Source organism: Mauremys reevesii, linkage group 6, assembly GCF_016161935.1.
Source record: "Mauremys reevesii isolate NIE-2019 linkage group 6, ASM1616193v1, whole genome shotgun sequence".
NCBI lineage: Eukaryota > Metazoa > Chordata > Testudines > Geoemydidae > Mauremys > Mauremys reevesii.
The window spans coordinates 8,966,995-8,988,735 of NC_052628.1; the positions used below are offsets into that span (position 1 = coordinate 8,966,995).

The following is a 21,741-nucleotide window of genomic DNA, read 5'->3' on the forward strand; positions in this document are numbered from 1 at the left end:
TTTACTACTAGTAGCAGCAATCATGGGGAGGAAGCATGAGAATCATAGAATCATAGAATATCAGGGTTGGAAGGGACCTCAGGGGATCATCTGGTCCAACCCCCTGCTCAAAGCAGGACCAATCCCCAAATAAATGAGGAAGTAATGGGGCAGCTGGTGGAGAACTCAATCCACAATCAATAGCTAGGAGCAGAAGTATTGTCATATCAGGTCAAACCTGTGGTCTATCTCATCCACGATTCTCTTTCCGACAGTGGTTAGTACCAGATACTTCAGAAGAAGGTGCAAGAAAATCTGAAGCAGGCAATTATGGACTCACCAACCCCTCTGGAACCCCATCTGTTAGAGGTTGACTTATGCCTTTCCAAGCTATTTATTTTAAACTCACCTTTTCCATATAAATATCCCATACTTCTTAAAGTCCTGCTGAACTTGTGGCCTAATATTCTGTGGCAATGAGTTCCTGAGTTCCTCAGATTAAATGTAGATATTGGCGTTCTGGTGAGTCATCCCAAAGGGTGGCCCAGAACAATAAAAGCACTAGCATGTGTGAATGGTGAAGATAAAGAGAATCCTTAACACCTTCATGCTGATTAAAACAAACAAGCAGGCCCTGCATGAAGAGATGTCAGAGCAGTAAAAGTGGAAGCAAGTAGCTGACATGGGACTGAGCAAATGCACTATTTCCCAGTATGGGATTCAGCTTGGGTTGCTAGCCTGATCAAGTGGATGGAATTGTTGCCACTCTGGAAATGAAACATGCTACAACCTAGCAGCAAATAGCCCAACTTAAAACATGTATTATCTCTTAATTGAGAACCCCTCATAGACCTCATTACTGTCTGGGATTTTTTGACTGCTTGCTTGTCTGTTTCAACCACTGCCTTATTATCCAGAAAGAAATGAATGTGCTTGTTACTGTAAGTGAAACTTTGAAGCTATGGCTCCTTGTAAACTGAGACTGCATCCATTGATTTGGATCTCTCTCTCTCTCTCTCTCTGTACGATGCCCCCTTGGAAATGCAAACACTCTCTGCCCAAGGCATCAGCATAAAGCATCTGCGGATTGAATGAGGGAGGCTTAGCATGTTTCAGAATGAATAATAAGAGCATCTGCAGTTGTGCTAGCTGGGATAACAATTACAAGCACGGTGCATCCTCACGCTTCAGGGCATAAACTGATCAGAAGCTGGGGTCAGGAACACCCCAATCTGTCACAATTAGGATTATTCTGAGAGCTCTAAACTTTCCTCTGCAGTGTCTGACATTAGCTGCTGTTGAAGAGAGGTTACCAGTCTGGATGACCTATTGGGCTGATGCGATATGGTAAGCTCCTATGTTCTGCTCCAATACAGTTGATGCCACTAATCTGACTCAGTTGCAGAAAAAAATTGCAGGTGACAAGCACAAACTTTTAGGAATTCTATTCTACTACATGGCTATTGCTGATCTAGCAGAACATCTTAAAAGTGGAGACATCTTTCTAGCACTGTTCCTTTTGACTTTGATGAGCAGTTTATCAGACATCATTCTGGTCTGTGTTTTTTGCTTTCTTTTGGCCTTGGAAGCAAATCCAGCCATTTTGCATTCTTGTTTCTGTTTGTCTTTAAATGTGATGAACAGTGACCATAAGGAGGGATAGAGCGATCAGGGGGTTCATTTTACTGCCCTCCTTGGATCTGAGAGGACAGCCGCTGCAGGTAGCCATTCTCTGAAGTGCTGCGGGCTGTAGTGTCTAAATGACACCCTGTTGAAATTTCATATGAAGCTGAATGATTTCCATATCAGCAGATCCTCTTCAGCGGCATTAGTTATGCTAATAAAGTGGTACGACTTTTCTGGCAGTGCTTGAGGCATCTGCCAGCCTGTGACTGAAGACTCTATCTAGGGAAATAACTCAGCAAGTTAAATTCAGATGGCCAGCAACCTGCTCTAGTTCCTTTTTCATTTCCAGGCCTGCGTGTGAGCTCTATTGCAGAGCTGTGTCTATTACTGACACAGACAGTACCCCCACTGGTATCTCAGACATTATTTTGAAAAGCTCTTTAGGACACCCTGAGTGTGTGTTTAATTTATGTACATAGTATGGAATGCCTGGCAAGTAACAAGGGGAGTGGAAAGAAAACAAGAGAGTTGACTCAGACATACGCCAGATTAGCCTTCTAGCTGCGGAAGACAGAGGAGACAACACTTTTAAACAGGGAAGGACAAAAGATGCACTCAAAATGAATCTGAATTTCAAACTAGGCCCCTACCCTGTCCCGAGTTGGGTGTTTTCAGATATGAGGTTCTGACTGAGCCCAGAGATAGGAGTGATCCAGTTAAGGCTCCAGTACCATGTAAATAGACCGCAGCATCCATATGCTGCCCCGTTGACCTAAAGATAAGGGGTGTATGTTTAGATTTTAATATCCACCCAAAAATTTCCACTGCAGGGATCTGGGGTAAATCCATCCTTAGTCCAAAGTTATGATTCTTTTAAGGGTGAAATTTACCTCATTATAGATCACAACTTTTCTGTTTGCAATACTATCTAAAATTAAGCTAATGAGCCAACAATTATCTTGTTATCTCTACTTCTGTTTCTTTTAAAGTTCTAGTTCAGATTACTTTGCCCTTTAAACAGTTATCAAAAAATATTCTCTACTTAAAGCACTTATTGGCAGCATGGTACATAAAATTGGACACCAAGAACAGGTCAAATAGGACGGTGAGTTTTTTTGAATATTTACAGGAATAATCCTGTATCTTTCCATTCTCTTTTATTCACAATGTCACACAATTCCTCTTTTTCCCACACAAGACAATTTAACTGTGAATTTTTTTGTGAATCTCAAAAGTTCTGTATGTTTTTACCTGAGATGTCCAGAGGATGACAATTCTGTTTGGTGAAAGCTTTCAAGGTTTCAAAATTTGTTTTCATTCCGCATTGGAATAAACCCCCAACCTTTTGAAATGGGATTGTGTCAGAACATCCATTTGAGGATTGAAAAGGTCATGTTTTCAATTTTTCTCTCTCTGGAATTGACCAGAGAGTCCACCCTATACCTCAGAAACCTCCCAGTCAGAAATGTGGTTGAAATCAATGTGTCTCCTTTAAACGTTTGTTTTGGCAAAACAGCAGTTTCTGATTTACAAAGTTCCCCCAACATTTTCCAACCAGCTCTAGTGTTTCACACTAATGATTAGTCACCTGAACATTGTTTATAGGCTTTTCTATGGTGCCTGTCTCCACAGTGGCTGAGCTCTCCACAAGCATCAATGATGGAACCCTTTGAAGTAGCATCTCTCTGAGCATCAATTTCCTATCTGTAAATGCAGGTGGTCATACTGGGCTATGAGCACCTCCATTTACAGATGGGAAATTGATACCCGGAGAGATTAAATGACTTGCCCAGGGCCCCAAAAGAAGCCTGAGATAGAGCTGAGAACCCTCATCCCCAGTCTAGTCCCTTAGCCACAAACACACCTTTCTTCTCAATTTGCTGGCTGCTACTGGTTATTTGTTAGTCTCCCATTTAAAACGTTTCACTTCTCCACTTAAGGAGATGATAGAAGAACTTTTCAGTCATCCAGTCATGGAATATATAATTTAAGTGACACAACACAGTTAAAGAATAATAAAACTGAAAATGTTCAGCTGAAGAGCTGAAATGGATAATTCAACTATCCATAGGCAGCAATCAATTTGGGTAAGCTATTTGGTAAATACTTATGAATAACTAGTACATTCGTAGTCATCTGGAATGGCACAGGAACAAGATCTAAATCTGTTGAATAACTTATTGTCCAGGAATAATTCAGGAAGCTCTAGTATATTCTCTTGCTGGCATGTAACCAAAAGGTAGTGTGCATTAAGTGCAAGACTGGCACTCTCCCAAGTAGACAAGAGTGAGAGTGTTTGGAGCAACACCTAGAGAAAACCTTATCTCACTCCAAGACAATCCGTGGAGACTGCACCACCAGGCTGCTACCTGAGACTTTCTGAACATTTCAGGCCGTTCTACACAAGCCAGCAATGAAGTGACTCACTGTTGAAGGCACTATATCTGAGAGAAAAAGGCAATGAGAGATCAAAGGATAAATATAGAGGGGACATAAAAGAAAGGACATAACTTTAAAGACAGTGAATCATTACTAATTAATTAACAAGTACTAGCAGGGTTTGGCATTTAAAGTTGGCCTAAAAATTGCCTCTTTGTGTAGTGTAATAGAAATCTGAACTTTTTAAAATTATTATTATTATTATTCCTTTTACTTTTTAAAGACATTTTGGCTTTTTTTAACGTGAGAAATTCAGGACCTATTTTCCCTGCATTTCCTAGAAAACTCTCTGGATGACTGGAGAATTACTGCCGTAATATTAAAATACCACATGTACCAAGAAAGTGCAATCAACCGAGAGGGGAAGGTACTTTTACTCTAATATTCTTAAGAGAGTTCACTCCAATTTTGACAAGTCGATTGCTTCTCACTGTATAGGTTAGTTCCCATTCCCACACCCTAACATGCACGTGCACACACAAGCACAGACACACACACAGGGTATGTCGACACTACCTGCCAGATCGGCGGGTAGTGATCAATCTATTGGGGATAAAATCGATCCCTGATTGCTCTGCCGTTGACTCCGGAACTCCATCGTGGTGAGAGGCGGAAGTGGAGTCGACGGGGGAGCGGCAGCAGTCAACTCACCACTGTCCTCACGGCCAGGTAAATTGACCTAAGATATGCTGACTTCAGCTACGCTATTCGCTGTGTAGACATAGCCATACACTTCCTGTCTGGAGGGCTTAACCACGGTACTGGTTATCTTTCAAATTATGCTCATCCAGGAGGATGTTCCCCAAATATCTTGACTACTACTGCTAGGAAAGGACTAAATCCCCTTAATGGAGGCTGAAGCAGATTTCTTGTTGATTTCAATCATACTAGTTATAATTTTGTCCCAGGTGTATTTAATTCTTGTATTTAAGATTTTAAATCTTGATGATAAAGTAATTATGTTTTATTTATCAGAAGGGTAGCCGTGTTAGTCTGTGAATGGCTTGCCAACTACAGAACCAGTTTCTCCTCCTTTGGTTTTCACACCTCAACTGCTAGAACAGGGCCTCATCCTCCCTGATCGAACTAACCTCATTATCTCTAGCTTGCTTCTTGCTTGCATATATATACCTGCCCCTGGAAATTTCCACTACTTGCATCCGACGAAGTGGGTATTCACCCACGAAAGCTCATGCTGCAAAACATCTGTTAGTCTATAAGGTGCCACAGGATTCTTTGCTATGTTTTATTTCTCTTTCCCACTGCTCATAGTTTTGTTAGAGGATATTTTCTCCTTGTTCAGTATGAAATACTGGTATGTGATTGTTTTCTTTTCTTCACCTAAAAAGTTTTCCTGCCTGAAAAGCCGACCTTGTCTACACTAGAGACTTTTGCAGACTTAAGTAACATTTCTTCTACATCAGTCAATTGAAATGCACCTTGCAACTTCACAAAAGCGGAGCTCTGAAGCATGAGAAATTGGCTTTGTTTTTGCAGGGCTAAGTCATAATTGAATTACAGTCATTGTAGGCTTGGTTGTTTGTTTTGCCAATGGAGATGGAGCAAGTGAGCACATACCTTGAAAGAAAGATCATTCTCAAGTCCCCCTAGGTTACAACACAGCTAGCTAGCACAGGTTAACATGACTGTAAAGGTGTTAAACTGTATCTACATTCAGGGTGAAATCCTGCCTCCACTGACATCAATGGCAAAACTCCCAGTGACTCCAGAATGGCCAGGATTTACCTGAGGGGATAAGGGGTATTTCACATCTTGCTTCATAACTCAATTTTAAAAAGAGAGAAAGAAATCTTCCCCGCTTATTAGAGCAGCAATTTCATCGTTGGATTCCTACATTGTAATTGGAGGTCTGCGATATTGACAAAAATATAATTTCTTGAAAGAATCTTCTTCTAGCTATTTCACAACCCAGAATCTTTCTCACACATACTTTGTTAAAGTTTCACAAAATGTAATGCATCCTCATCGTAATTGTGAGGAAAGATTTTCAAAGATGTCTAAGACATGTGGACACCCAATAAACGTCTGTGGGGCTCTGTGCAGGCATAGTGGTGTTCTTCCTGCAGGATCAGGGCCTCAGTTACTACTCAATGTGAGTACAGGTATCCCATCTAGCCCCATACTAAAAATAAACAGGAGGTGCTCCTTTTCTGGTTTTCCTCAATCGAAAGTTACTGGGCTTCCTGCACACTTGCTTTCTATTTTATCCACTTGACAGGTGAGGAAATTTCCTGTAATATCCTGGACAAACCTTACTGAATGTCACCTTATCGAGTTAAGTTTGAGTATCTTGGGAGTTCGTTGTATTAAAAATGCAAATATGTATGTTTCAGAGTAGCAGCCCTGTTAGTCTGTATCCACAAAAAGAACAGGAGTCCTTGTGGCACCTTAGAGACTAACACATTTATTTGAGCATAAGCTTTTGTGGGCTACGGCCCACTTCATCGGATGCATAGACTGGAACATACAGCAAGAAGATATTTATACATACAGAGAACATGAAAAGGTGGAAGTACCTATACCAACTGTATGAGGCCAATCAATTGAGATGACCTATCATCAGCAGGAGAAAAAAAAAATTTCGAAGTGATAATCGAGATGACCTATAGAAAGTGTAAGGATATTTAACATGGGGAAATAGATTCAACTAGTCTAATGGCCCAACCATTCCCAGTCTCTGTTCAAACCTAATTTAATTGTATCTAATTTGAATATTAATTCGAGTTCATCAGTCTCTCTTTGGAGTCTGGTTTTGGTTTTTTTTGTTGTAAAATTGCCACCTTCAAGTCTGTCACTGAGTGGTTAGAGAGGATGAAATGTTCTCCCACTGGTTTTTGAACGTTATGATTCCTGATGTCAGATTTGTGTCCATTTATTCTTTTGCACAGAGACTGTCCAATTTGGCCAATGTATATGGCAGAGGGGCATTGCTGGCACATGTATGTGTTATTGTGGGATTGTATTTAATGTCTCTAGGGGCCAGTGTTATGAGCTTCAAAGGACTATTTGAAATCTCTAGGGGGAGATGTACGCAAATGTAACCCCTCCACTTGTGCAAGAATTTCCGCCATTAGAAGCTTTGTCCTGAGGAGGGGACCTTTGTCTGCTGATCACCTTTTACATGGGGAAAAATCAAAGAGTCAAATGGTATAAAGGAGTGACTCACAGATTCAGGAGTGTGCTTATTCTGAGCTGCAACCATTATGAATTTGCAACCACCAGAAAACCCCTTGAAGGACTGTTCACTGGCCAGAGCCCTTGTTGGAGTCGGGGTGATCTCTGGCGAGCTTCTTAGCACGTGTGAAGGTTCCTTTATAGGGTTTTTTTTTTAATGTTTTCTCTATAATGGTTTTACTTTAAGCATAAATGTGCTTCCTTAGAAAGAGGTGGGTGGTAGCTTAATAGTCACAATTTGACTGCTTAAAGAGTCGTCTTCTTTTTGTATAGTTGCATTTAGGCGAGTCCCTCAATTTCCATATATGGAGTAAGTACGCACATCTTCCATGTCAGGTGTGGATATCGTATCATGGAGCAGATGCTGCCAGGTGATTTATTTTAACCATCTTAAATATTGTTTTTAACCTTTTCCAGCACAAGAGCCTTGGAATTCAAGTGACTCTTTGAGTGACTAAGCTTGTTCTGCTTCATGAGACTCCAGCAGATATGTATATTGGGCATCATGGGGGGAAAATGCTGGAGAGTTTCTGTAAGTGGTAGCATGAGAAGTTTGGCAAGAAAAAGAACGATATACATTTAGAAATGTCAACAAGCTGGGGAGAAGACATGTCATCAGTAGATGCAGCCAGACTTATCTAACACAAGGTCACAACAACTGCTCACACAGTTCTTTCCCATTCGCCTCACACACTCCTCACTTCATCAAATCTTGTGTTATTAGGGTTACAGATAGCCTGACTCTTGCTCACATAAGGAGACTGTTTGAATATGAAATCCCCTTCAAATCCCTGTCAGTTCTTTCTCTACTTCCACAATATGGTTTAGAACTATCCATATGTACCGTGGGGGGAGGTCATGGTGGAGTAGCAGTGTGGTATTTGGCATGGCTTTTATGTACTACCTAACTGTCACAGCGTCTTGTCAGATATTTGCTGGCACAACGATAGCCAGTACCGATAACCATGGAAGTCTGACCTGCTGGGGAATTCACAGTATAGCCAGGGAAATTTGCAACCTGAAAATACCCCGGCCAGGAAGGAGAGCGATGCATGTTTCCACTCAAGAAAGGTGACAGCTGGGGAACTGGAAGCCCCAGAGTGGATGCCATTGGTGGACCATAGAGAGGGAATACAGGTACCTTGCCCTGAACTTTGACACCCACAGTATCTAAGTACAGCTGTTTGGAAAAGAGAATTTCCATCCCATAGGAAATTCCAATGTTTTGCCATTTGTTTTCATCCAAAACAGGATGAAAAGTCAAAATATCCAATTGTATTATGGAATGAAAATTCCACACAAGAAATTCAATTCCAAAATGTTGATTCAAAATTAAATGTTTCTTTTTCAAATGCATCAGTTGAAAAACTGGGGGAAAAAAGGTTGAAATTGACATTTCCCTTTGAAAAAATTTGATTTTGACAAAAACCCTTGTTTCATCATGAACATGTTATGATAAAAAAAAATTGATCAGCAGTGTATCTCAACAAATGATTACACTCTGGAATAGGCTACACAGTTCCCTCTACTGGAGTCATATGTCACAATTGTCAGAAGAAGATCATGAGAGTGATAGATACAAAGTGCAGCTAGAATACCAGTTTGATTTGGCTTTTCTTCTCCTTTTTCCCCCACATCGTTGGAAAACGTGCCCAAGGTGCAGCTCGTAGAATAGTCTTTAAAAAAAACCACCTTGTTGTTACTGAATTCTAGCTACGTGATTTGTGCCATCACAAAACCAAACAGGTATTCCTCCTGTCTCCAGTTCACTTCTTATTGAGTGCCTTGCTAAAGCCTGCCCATAAAGCACCCTGCATAAAAGGACTGATTTCAGTTTAGGGAGCACATAAAGAGTATAAAATTCACGCAATGCCCATGTATTATGAAGACAGCTGAAGAAGTGTGGGTTTTATGGCTCTGTTCGTCATGTCTTAAATCCTTAAAGAAATAACTTGGATGGAATATGAAATGTGGTGGAATGGAGGATTCATATGCTAGCTAGCCTTTCCTTTTAGGAAACTAGAGTTCACCACTGACCTAGGTAGGAGGTGAAAATGAGTTTAGTTTTGTCATTACAATCCTTATCCATGCAAGTCACCACACAATACATAAAGACCAGAAACCCTTTCCTTGAAAGGGGTGGCCAAAACTGGATTTTACTAGGCTGGAAGTGTGGTGCATTGGTAGAGCTGTGTGAGAGAACACAGGAATGGAAGGTCAATTGGATGCTGCTGATTAGGATGGAGCAATAACTGTTTTGTAGCATTACAGGTCAGGAAAGAGGTACCTATGCCTTTAGTCCTTCACTTTCCTGAGCAGTTACAAATTAAAATAAGTAACTAGTTTTGGGGGCATAATTCTCCACCAAAAAGCTCCATCCTGCTGCAACAGCCATCTACAGTTGTTGCTGAATCAGACTCTTTGGAAACCTTTATCTGTCAGAAAGTGCTAAAACTTTTAGCAGAGCCAAAATTAGAACTTTAAAGGCCCATTGTGCTGTGCCCTTTGTAGCAGCACTGTGCCTTTAATTTTCATAACGTATGCAGCTTTAAATCCAACATTTATTTTTAACACATATATTTTAATGACATATCAAATGAAACTCCAGTCTGCCTCCTATGAGCATGGAGAGAAATCCTAATTACCTGTTTCAAAAGTGTGAAGCTCTTTCTAATTTTCCAGCAGCCAGGTTCCTTAGACAGCACTCAGTATTATAACTATTTATGCCAATTGTGCTATTTCATGCATAAAATTACTGCATTATTGTTGGAATAGATGCTGCAGAGATATCTAAGCAGGGTGTAATCACTTCACTTTCTATAAAATTGTGCTACTGAAAGGTATCATAAATTTTATTAGAAGGCAAGAGGCTAATGGAAGCCAATCAGTGTTAATGCTGATAAAATTGCTTGTATTTTACATTATGAAATGGGGAGATATTTTTATCAGAAGGTTTTCTTTTGTTTTGTTAAGAATGTGTGATGGAAAGTGAGGTACATTGAAACCACAGAGGGTAGTTAGTAAGCCATTCCTCTTCTTTGTTGCTGTCTGGACTTGAAAGGGAGTTTGTGTCGAAAGACACTTTCAGATCTTTGGCTGACGGCATAATGCGAATGCAAAATGGAGGCAGCAAACACTCTGGTCTGTTCACTTGCACAGGACTTTACAATTATGAAGTTCATTCTTTTGATACAAATATTAATGTCCCAGTGCTATTGGATCTTTTTTATTGTTCCAGATAATTGTTTTCTATTAGGCTGCCTATTGAATCTGCGAAGAGAGAGTTTTTATGACTCCCCAGCTTATTTTTAAAGCTTCACAGTAAAGAATGAGAGTCGATTTTGATACAGAGCAATGAGGAGCCAGAGATAGGGATGAGAAAAGGAGCTCTATCCATCAGGATGTAATTGAATGCGAGTTAGAGAGATCATCTCATTTGAGGGTAAATTAAAAGTCTTTTCATGTTAATAATATTTTGCACTTTTACAGCCATGTTCATGTGATAAGTTCAAAGCACTTTGATGAACCAAATTGCTTCGCACAACACCACCAGGCAAGCGTGGTGCTACCACTTGTACAGATGGGGAAACTGAGGCATGGTGAGCTGCTGTGACAAAGTGGTCTAGGAGTATGGCTCTTGTTATAAATCCAGATAATTCAGAGTTAAAAGGAAAACAGACATGTTAAGGTCTGGGAATGCATATGCAAACCATTACATGATGGTTTTTAAACATAGTTGAGACACCTGAATAACCTTAACTCTTAAGTTTCTATTGGATAGGATATGCTTCCCTTCTTGTTGCTCTGAGTTGGTTAACCATTAGCATATTTATATTCAGAACGGGATGTGAGGATTCATAAAGAGGTATAGATGCCTAAATATATAGCTTTTTAAAATCAGTGGTAAAGTTTGGGTTCGATTTACATTATTGGCACTTTAAAATTCCATCTTTCCTGGGAGGTGAATTCCACTGAATTATCCTGGGAAAAACCCTTCCCTAAGGACAGGTATAGTTTTAAAGCACTGGGAATGTAGATGAACGTTCACGCCATCACCATACAATCAGTTTCACCTGTAAGATTATCATTCCCAAACATTAATAGCCAATAAATCTGCAGTTGTCGGATATCCTATGAAAATTCAGCAAGGCTGATGGTGCAAAATTTGGATTCTCTGTAGGCACAACATTCCACATTTCCAGCCACATTCTGTTAACACAGCAGCTCAGCAATGACCCTGAGATGGATATCAGCTGAAGCACTCAATTGATTTACAACCTTGTAATTCATTTGTCACCATTTATTATCCTTTATATAAAACCAGACATAAATGCAAGAATGGTAGAATTCTAAAGTGTTGGATTAAGAGGATTCAAGCTCATCGATGCCCTTTTATATTGGGAAAACAATGGGAGCTCACACATGACAATAAAAAAAATGTTCAGACTAAATGTATGAAACCGTTTATAATACAACCCCCAGCTTTCTAATAAACAGGATAGAATTGTGTAGATTCTGCCCTTGAACATTCCATTGCTGTCTGTGCCTTTGCTATTCAGACCTTGACAAAGAAAAAGGCACTGGCAAATGTATCCAAAAATATGAAGGTAGATGATAAATCTCTGAATACATATTGGACAATGCAAAGAATTTTAATATAGTTTTCCTCCCATTTCCCAAAGGCACATAGAAGTTTTTTGTAATGACCAAATGATAGAAGGGACAGCACAACACTAAATTAGTGTTATGTCTTCTTTACAGCTGCATGAAATTCAGAGCTGTGTGACATTATGGGATAGGGTGACCAGATGTCCTGATTTTATAGGGACAGTCCCAATTTGTGGGTCTCTTTCTTATATAGGTTCCTATTACCCCCCACTCCCGTCCTGATTTTTCACATTTGCTGTCTACTCACCTTATTCTGGGGAGACACACCGCTTTAATTAATATCATTTGTCCAATAAACACTGCCCCTCATTTTTGTCCTAAATAACAATCATTTAGTAGTGGAGATTACAAAAAACATTCAGGTTGGATCAAGGATGGTGTGATACATTTTGTATCTAAGCCCAGACGTGAGTCAATACTGAGTTGCCACAGGGATGAGTTCAAAACAAAACCCTGAATAGGATGGAATAGAAAGAACCTTTAAAAAAATCAAATTTTGTGCTGGGGCTGTATATGAAGGATGGAGTTCCAAACCTCCCACGATGAAGGGTGGTTCTGTGGTTGAGATGCTGCCTTGGGACTCAGTATATAGAGGCTCAGTTCATGACTCAGCCATAGATTTCCTGTGTGACCTTGGGTAAATCACATATACTCTAGGCCTGCATTTCCCATTGATAAAATGGGGATAATAATTACGTTCTTCTTCCCATTCTCTGTCTTGTAGGTTTAGACCGTAAGATTTTTGAGGCGCCAACTTTCTCTTGCCATGTGTAAGTATAGCACCTAGCAAAACAGGCTCTCAAATTGGTTGAGGCCTGTATGCGCTATGGTAATACAAATAATATTCATCTCAGATTTAGTGAAAATTATCTGCTATTTAGGCTCATTTCACACTGTTCTAATACTTAATTTTCAAATGTTCCTTATTATGTTACACCAGTTTTTTCTGTTTCAAATTTAGTTGCCGCTGTTCTTTTCCACAAGGATAATTTAGTTTTATGCCAAGTTTCAAATGCAAAATTCAGACTATTTTGTGCTATTTGTGTGGGAAAATAATGTGGCAATAAAGTTCTACAATTGGGGAAAGTATGTTTTCCCTCTCACCCGCTTATTCTGCAAAATTGGCCGAAAGTGTTTACTTTAAAAAAAGAGTCCAGTCCTAGAAAATTGCATCTCAGAAAACCTCAGAAAATTGTGATCAAATTAAAATAAGAGATTATAAATGGGGGAACAGTCTTCCAGTCTTAACAATCAAGCACATGTTATAATAACTTTATACTTACAATTTATATTGTGTCTTTCATTAATTCTTTTCTTAAAGAGATTTCAAAACAAAGGGTTCTGTGTGTGACAGCTTAAACAATTTTTTAATATGTTTGTGCTACTGGAAACTAAGATTTTAGAAGTCATCTCAAGGGATTCTTTCTCAACAAGAATACAAGCCCAAAGTGGCATGGTTGATGTTTGTGATCACATGCATTAGGCTAAATCAATCAGGGATCTAGAAGGGGTATTGTGTGATATATACCATGACCTCTAGAACAAAGTTTTGTAATGAATTCGGGAAGCTCGGTTTCATTCCTTAGAATATCAGCATTGGAAGGGACCTCAGGAGGTCATCTAGTCCAACCCCTTGCTCAAAGCAGGACCAATCCCCAGACAGATTTTTGACCCAGATCCCTAAATGGTCCCCTCAAGGATTGAACTCACAACCCTGGGTTTAGCAGGCCAAACCACTGAGCTAGCCTTCCCTTCTAGGGAGAGCAAAACTATTGATTACCATTTTCAACAAAGTTCTTCAGAATATTTAGCATGAAACCTATGTTCAGAGCTGAACCCAGCAGAGTTACATTTACAGTTGATAACAAAAAGTTGCAACGTTTTTGCTGTAAGGTGGGCTCCATGCAACACATGTTGAAGTCCATGCTAAGAGTATCATTGATTCCACTGGGAGTTGAATCAGGCACTATGGGTGGAACTTTCAAAAGCACACAGCACTGGCCTAATCAGCAAATTCAATGGGAGTCTTACCATTGACTTTAGTTGGGTCAAAGTTAGGGCAATCCTGGTTGTGCTTGAAAATCAAACTCTGCAGACGCAGTTCAGGAAAGCATTTAAGCATAAACATCACTGAATAGGGATAGATTGCTAAATTAGATGAGCAGGCTTTGAATGAAGATATATTGCAGATGTACAATGATTTCCCAAACAAGCACCATGAACTTGTACAAAGGCTTTTTACTGAAGGATGAACAAAATTATGCTGGAAACTTCATGAGGATATTGTAAAGTGGTCACTGATGACACTGAAGATGTTATTAATTGGAAGTGGTTTTTAGTGCATGTTTGACAATATGACACAATCAAATATGTGGACAAGTAACACTAGGCAGACAGCACATGTGAAAAATCGAGACGGGGGTTGGGGGTAATAGGAGCCTTTATAAGAAAAAGACCAAAAAATGAGGCTTGCCCCTCAGGGTGGGATAGCTCAGTAGTTTGAGCATTGGTCCCTTAAACCTAGGGTTATGAGTTCAATCCTTAAGGGGCCCAGTTAGGGAACAGTGGTAGAACTTTGTCTGGGGATTAGTCCTGCTCTGAGCCAAGGGTTGGACTAGATGATCTCCTGAGGTCCCTTCCAACTCTATGATTCTAAATTGGGACATCTGGTCACCCTAAGCAACACCCCTCCACTTACATTATTTAGATGAAGGCAAATATAGACATGGAAAAGTATGCTCATTATGACAGAAAACAAAATATTACCACTTTGATAAATGCCTCTTGGGTTTGCAAAATGGCAGCGCAGCAAGACACCTGCCAAATAATAGTTGGCTTTGGACCTAACTTGTTAGTCTGTCAAGGAGACCTCTTGCCAATGGGTGGAAAATGGATTACTGTCATTTTTTCAAGGGACTGCACATCATTTTCCATTGATTGGCATGCCAAATGCTGCACACAGTAATGAGTCAGGGATGATGCAAATCACCATCAAACTGTCACTTTGATTGCATAGCCTTCTATCAGTGTGATTACACAAGGGTGGCGTCTGAGAGGTGATGAACAACTCTGCTTGGTTTCAAAGGTTGAAAGCAAAATTGTGACGACGGATAGATAAAGCAGGGGGCAACCAATAGCAGCTGCAAGTGGTACCAGTCATTTGCACGTTAGCACACTTGTGAGTGATATTTAATGGAAATAATAAAACACCTGGAATCTCGTGGCCTCTCAAAAGATGTAAATGATAATATCTCATGGGGAACTAATGACCACCACCACCATCATTATCACCACCACGCATGTCACTTTGTCTATCATACAATTACAATCCATACTTGACAGGGACCACATCCTGAAAGCAATCTTTTCCAAGGCCCCTCTTCTGGCCTCTTCAACATCACCAAGGCCATCACAAGACGCAAGCTCCCCACAGCCAGGAGATACCAACTCCAAGCAGCACTAGATCCTGCCAGAACAACAGATGCAAAACCTTCAGATGCATCTCCACTGTTACAACCCCCTCAACACACCTTTCTAGATCCATGGGTTCTACACATGCCTATCACAACATATTGTGTCCTCATCCAGTGCATCAAATACCACAACACCAACTATATGGGTGAAAGCAGAGAATAACGACGCTCACGAATGAACTCACATAGAAACATCATAAAAGACAAAAACACCCTATCACCAGTGGGTGAACACTTTTTACAAAGTGATCACTCCATATCTAACCTCTCAGTCCTCAAAGGAAACCTGCAGAACATCTTCAAAAGACAAGCCTGGGAACTTAAATTCATAACTCTGCTGGAAACTAAAAACAGTTTTATGGCTCTTCACAACAATTTGTAACACACCCTGTTGCCTATTAATCTTCCTTTGCCCCTGGAGCGCAGAGGTGTTAATTGTCCCCTTCATTTTAAGTGGTCTGGTACAACATGCGTGAATCCCTTATGCCTAACAATATTGTATTTAGCTGACTCGTTCTGGTTATCTTCTCCAGACCTGAGGAAGAGCTCTGTGTAGCTCAGGGATCGACAACCTTTCAGCAGTGGTGTGCCGAGTCTTCATGTATACACTCTAATTTAAGGCTTCACGTGCTGGTAATACATTAACATTTTTAGAAGGTCTCTCTATAAGTCTATAATATATAACAAAACTACTGTTATATGTAAACAAGGTTTTCAAAATGTTTCAGAAGCTTTATTTAAAATTAAATTAAAATGCAGATCTTATTAGTTTAGTGTGATCCTTGCCCATGCTGAGTTTTCCAATGTCTGGTGGCACGCAGGGCCGGTGCTATCATTTAGGCCAACTCGGCGGTTGCCTAGGGCGCCAAGATTTGGGGGCTCCAAAAAGCGGCGCCCCCCCAATTTTTTTAAAGCGTTTCAGCAGCCACTGCGCTGGGAGGGAGAGGGAGTCTGAGCCGCCGCCGGCAGCCCAGAGGTTCCCCTGGGTCAGTGCGCCGCTGGCAGCCCAGCGGTTCCAGCGCGTGGTCGCTGCTCCACTTCTCCCGCCTCCCAGGCTTGCGGCACCAATCAGCTGTTTGGCGCCGCAATCCTGGGAGGGGAGGAGAATTAGAGCGGGGGCAGCATGCTCGGGGAGTACGTGGAGTAGAGGTGACCTGGGGTGAGGAGGTACCGCAGGGCTCCCTGGGGGGGGGAGCTCCCACGGGGGGGAGGGTGCCTCAGGGCGGGTGGGGGAGCTGCTGCAGGGCTGTTGGGGGGGAGCAAGGTGAAAGTTTCACCTACTGCGCAAAACTTCCTTGCGACGGCCCTGGTGGCACGTATTTAGATACTTTAAGCTGCACACCAGGCTTCTGAGTTATAAATTGATAACCGGCTGGCAGGAGGTCAGCAGCTAGAACCCCAGATCGGCAGCTGAGGTGAGTGGAGCTGAGCAGGGCCGGAAGCCTGGACCCTGTCTGGTAGGGGGCCTGTGCTGGAAGCAAGGTGAGTGGGGCTGCAGCGGGAACCCCAGCTGGTAAGGGGCCAGCAGCTGGAACCTCAGAGCGGCAGCGGGCTGAGTGGGTCAGCCCGCCCAGCTCTGGGGTTTCAGGGGTGGGCTGAGCATCTCTGCCAGCTCCGCTCTGGGGTTTCAGCCACGGGCTCCTGCCAGCCGGGGTCTCAGCCCACTGGCAGTCTGGGGTTCCTTCCCCCAGGCCGGCAGCGGGCGCTGAGTGGGACCGGCGGTGGGACACCGACTGGCAAGGAGCCAGCAGTGGGAACCCCAGAGCTGGGGCGGGCTGAGCAGCTCAGCCCGCCCCACGTGCCGTCAAAAATCGGCTCACGTGCCACCTTTGGCACACGTGCCGTAGGTTGCCAACCCCTGGAGCTTGAAAGCTTGTTCCTTCAACTAACAGAAGTTGGTATAATAAAAGATATTAACCCTCCCACTTTCACTAACATAGACATTTTAGTGCACACCCACCAAAATTGTTTCTGGACATAATATTAGGCTTGACTATTAAATATCAAATAGTAATGAAAAATGTCCCTGCATCAGAAGTGGCAATAATTCATTTTTCGTTATGTGTTCCTACATTGCCGGAAACACTGTCTTAGCCATATTCTTTTACGACTATTGATTCATACCGCTTGATGGCAAATTCTGTATTTTAAGACCTGCAATACTGATTAAAGTACTGGGGTGAGGGAAAGAGCGAGAGAGAGAAAAAGAGATAGAGAGAGAGAGAAAGAGAGAGAGAGTGGTCTGATAGTGTGAGGAAGGACTTTGCCACTGGGAATGAAGTCAACGGGCGTTGTGTATTCATCACCTCTGAAAACTGGGGTCCCTTTATATAGATGCCTAAAGTCATATTAAGCACCTATTTTGTGGCACCCAGGTTTGAAAATCTTGCTTATACACATGCATATGGCCCAAAATTTCAAGCTTCAGTGCCTTAATTTAGGCTCCTAAATCTATATCAGGCACCTAAATAAGGGCTTGATCCTTCATGGTGCTGAGCACTGTCAATTCCCATTGTAATGGAAGGTGCTCACCTCCTTGCAGGAGCAAGGGCTAAATGGTCCGATTTTTAAAGGTGCTCAGCAGCCAGCAATTCCCAGGGAAGTCAGCGGTGTCTTTATTTCTCAATTTCTGTTTGGTTGCCTGATTTTATGTTATGAACTAAACTCCGAAATGAGAAACAAATGTAAAACCACAAAGCACTTTTCCCTCTTCATAATCATTGGCATTTGAATTCACCACCAGGGTAAGTGCCGTAAAGGTACCAGCATCGGTGGAGTGGTGCCTATTTACCTTGGACCACCATAAATAGCGTTAATTTGTTATTTCAGATCAGGAGGTTCTTATTTAGGTAAAGTGAAGGGATTATCTTGGAAAACAGATGGTGATGTTTGGTTAACATATGGTGAGATTTTACACATCTAAAAAAAGACACAGACAGACAGAGAACAAAACACACTGCATATTTCCACTTGCCTACATGCCCAAGGTGAGTAATTTTGGAGGAGAGGGGATGGGAGTGGAATGGCATATAAAATGTCTTACATTTTTCACTACTAATTATAATCCAAACTAAGCAAGTGGATTTGGGCATTATGGGAGCTGCAATACCAGTGGTGGAACATCCCCACAGCTCAGCTGCTTGCTGTGAATGCTGGAAAGAGGATTTGGCTTGATGTACATTACTGGCTCTTGCAGTTATCTTATCATTTAACCCAAGTGTCTTAGTGGTGCCTGTAAATGTTTCCCAAGCTGCATGTGTCATAACTAAAAGGCAACTCACCTGACAGCTTTGCATAGTTGCACCTTAGCATTACTGCTCTATTCAATCCATAATAAATTCTGTTTACAATAGTTATTGGTTTGTTTGCTTTGATTTTAGCTAAAAGAGCTGAAGATTTATCTCTTTGTCAGAGTTGGTAGAAATCTTAAAGTCTGGTTCAAATCATAAGCTTTCTGCTTAATCTTCTGGAAACTTTCCAGTTTTCCTTGAATATCTCCAAGCAGCTGATATTGTACCTCTACTGGATGGAGGGGGGATTTTTTGTTTTTCTTGATTAGTTCAGCTGACAAGGTCAACAAGAAATGAAAAAGGAAGAATATACATTCAGAACAACTATGCTACCTTATATGCAGAGTTATTAAGGTTAGTGGACCTGATTCTTCATTAACTTATCCCTTCTATAGTAACTTATACCTGCAAAAGGAGGTTTAAAATGCTACCAGATCAGAATGGCTGCGTTTTTGTATCCTGGTTGAACAAGCATGTGTGACTATATGCATAGCAAAGCAATGGAAAATCTGGCTCTTTGAGAAGCGATCTACTATAAATGATGGATTCCTAAGCCTTGAATACACCCAGTTTAACTAAAAGTATGTTGCTAAACTGATTTAGTCAAAGAGATGCAAGTTTGTGTGCGGATATTCTTATTTTGGTTTAAGAGTGAATGAGTAGTTTCAATGTAGCTTAATCCAATTAAAAGAGGGGAAAGGGGGGCTAAGCTAAACTGAAATAAGATACTCTTAAAGCAAAATAAGTACGTCTACACAGGGATCTGCAGCTGGTCAGTTATCGACAAGGATCTAGAGCTGAAAAATTATCAGATACTAGAGTTAGATTAGCAGAGAAAAAGAAATTCTGTGAATATCCCTTTGAGTCCTAAATCAAATTTAATTCAGTCAAATTCACACCCTTTTAAAGTCAGTCTCCAGGCCAATTTTGCAGACTAAAAAAGTTGGGATAAGCATTTGAACTTATTTTGGTGCTCATGTAAAATAAAAACCATGTACATGTTGTGTGTGTTTCACTCATCACTAACTGCAAGTGAACACCATGTGAACCCCACAATTTCTCCAAACCATGTGTCCTTAATTTTCTTTGTAGTTACAAACTATTTTCAAAGAACGTTTCAGCAACAAAGACTGCTCAATGGTAGAGAGCTGAGAACAAATGTCATGCAATGCATTTTTTTTTCCAAGTGAGCTTTGGTCTTCATCAAGGACTGACAAATATTGGCATTATATGTCACTAAGAAGTAAAAAGATCATGCACTGACCTTCAAAAATTCTCACAATATGTACATTATGTTGATGTGCCCTTTGTTTTGTCTCTCTTCGTTTGCTTTGGCAGCTTCGGCTGTTTGGTCTAAAGCAAGGTTGTTTCACCAAGTTTTAACTGCATCTTTTAACCATGGACTTGGCTGCAGATTAAAACACCTTATGTGTTGTCTCCAACTTTTTATTTTCTGAATATTGAGACATCCTTGGAATTCTGGGCCCATTTCAAGTGTAACTAGCAATGGGCCATCCACAATTGTTCTGCAGACTCAATTTGGAAAAGCAACCTAATCTTTGGAGGCATACCTGAAGTTTCCCCAGTCTTATCTGAATTGCTCTGGTCTAGAAATCAGGCTGAGAATCTCATGAGAACAGCCTTTCTCACAACTCTTCTGGAAACTGTCAAAGTAACCACCGGAGCTGTTAATGCACAGGGAGCGACGTGAAAAGCTCATGCTGTTCAGAAGGGTTGCCAGGATCATGTTTTTTAAAGGGTGTGAGTGACATTCTGGTGGTTCACTAGTCTCAGTTAGATGCGCTTTTGCATCTATCCATAGCTTTTGGAGGTGGCTTGCAAAAGAGAGGAAAAGATCATTCAGAAACATTTGGCGGCTGTCAAGAGTGGCAGTAAAATATAGAATTGCAACTCCAGGTTTTAACTAGGTGCAATGTAAGAGATCCAGTAGCCAGTAAAAGTAGGCATTCAAAATAAAGGCTCAGAATCTCTCATTCATAGCACCTTGAAAAGTAGCTTCATGTTACACTTTGGCATCATGGTATATCATTTACCAGACTACAGTTATACCAACTGTATTGTGTGGCAGTGAAAGGCTGACGTGCACCATACTGACATTTTCAATTTCTGTCATCCTCATCAGCAGCTCCATGTTAAGTGGCAGGAGAAAATCAGCAATGAGGATACTTGTGGACGAACCCACCAACCAACTCCATCAGCACTAGTTTGGTTTTGGTGGTTTTCTTGGTATGGACATATTATTAGGCTGGAAGACTAACGGATTACAAAGCATGTTTACCAAGCAATGCTACTACACCATTGGTGATCACATGGGTACCAAAAGCTTTGCCGGCATGCTAAAATTGCCAGTGATGGACACAGACTGAACATTCAGCTGTATCATTCTAAAGACCTAGCTGGAGATCGATCTGGGTGGGGCTCATCTGCAGGAAAGCTATATCACTTTGGGATTTACCTTGATGAAAGTTACTTACGCGATTATACAAATTAATGTGTCAGGTACTCTGCTGCTGTGAGCTATGCTAATTTACACCAGCTGAGGATCTGGCTGAATATTTCTTTTCCATTTAGACAGTTCTAAAAATATCTTACTAAACTTTAACTAGCTTTTAAGATGTTAAACTTATGCAATGAAAACTCCATAGATTCATTTTTACCTGGCTGTGATTAGTCAAAGAAGCTTATGTCAAATAACAATCCCAGGTAGCATGTATATCATCAGTATGTTACAGCTTAGTAGCAAAAAAATGCGTTTCACTTTCCAAAATTGTAATAAGAAAACTGAAAAAGAGAGAAAGGCCCATGAGTCAATGTTACAGTCACTTAAAGAATTTCAGTCATTTTCATGAAATTGAACATTAGGCATCCATCAGAGACGTAAAAAATCCCTTTCCCTTATGGCAAAAACTCCCCTGGAAAAAAATATTTTTAAAGTCATTTAAATACTGTAGTTATAGAAGATCTCTGGTTCAAGGATCTGGAAGTGCTTAACAAATATTAAATAATTATGGGTGGGAATTTCAAAAGTGCTCCATGTTGGCCTCACTCTT

At 40.9% G+C, this 21,741-nt stretch overlaps 1 long non-coding RNA gene across 1 annotated transcript; it reads left to right on the forward strand.

Moving 5' to 3' along the window:
* The first annotated feature begins 10,573 nt into the window (after nt 1-10,573).
* LOC120408393 lies at nt 10,574-20,950 on the forward strand. Its single transcript, XR_005600667.1, has 3 exons — nt 10,574-10,681; nt 12,632-12,677; nt 20,814-20,950. It is a non-coding gene; the product is annotated as an uncharacterized LOC120408393 (long non-coding RNA).
* The last annotated feature ends 791 nt before the right edge of the window (nt 20,951-21,741 follow it).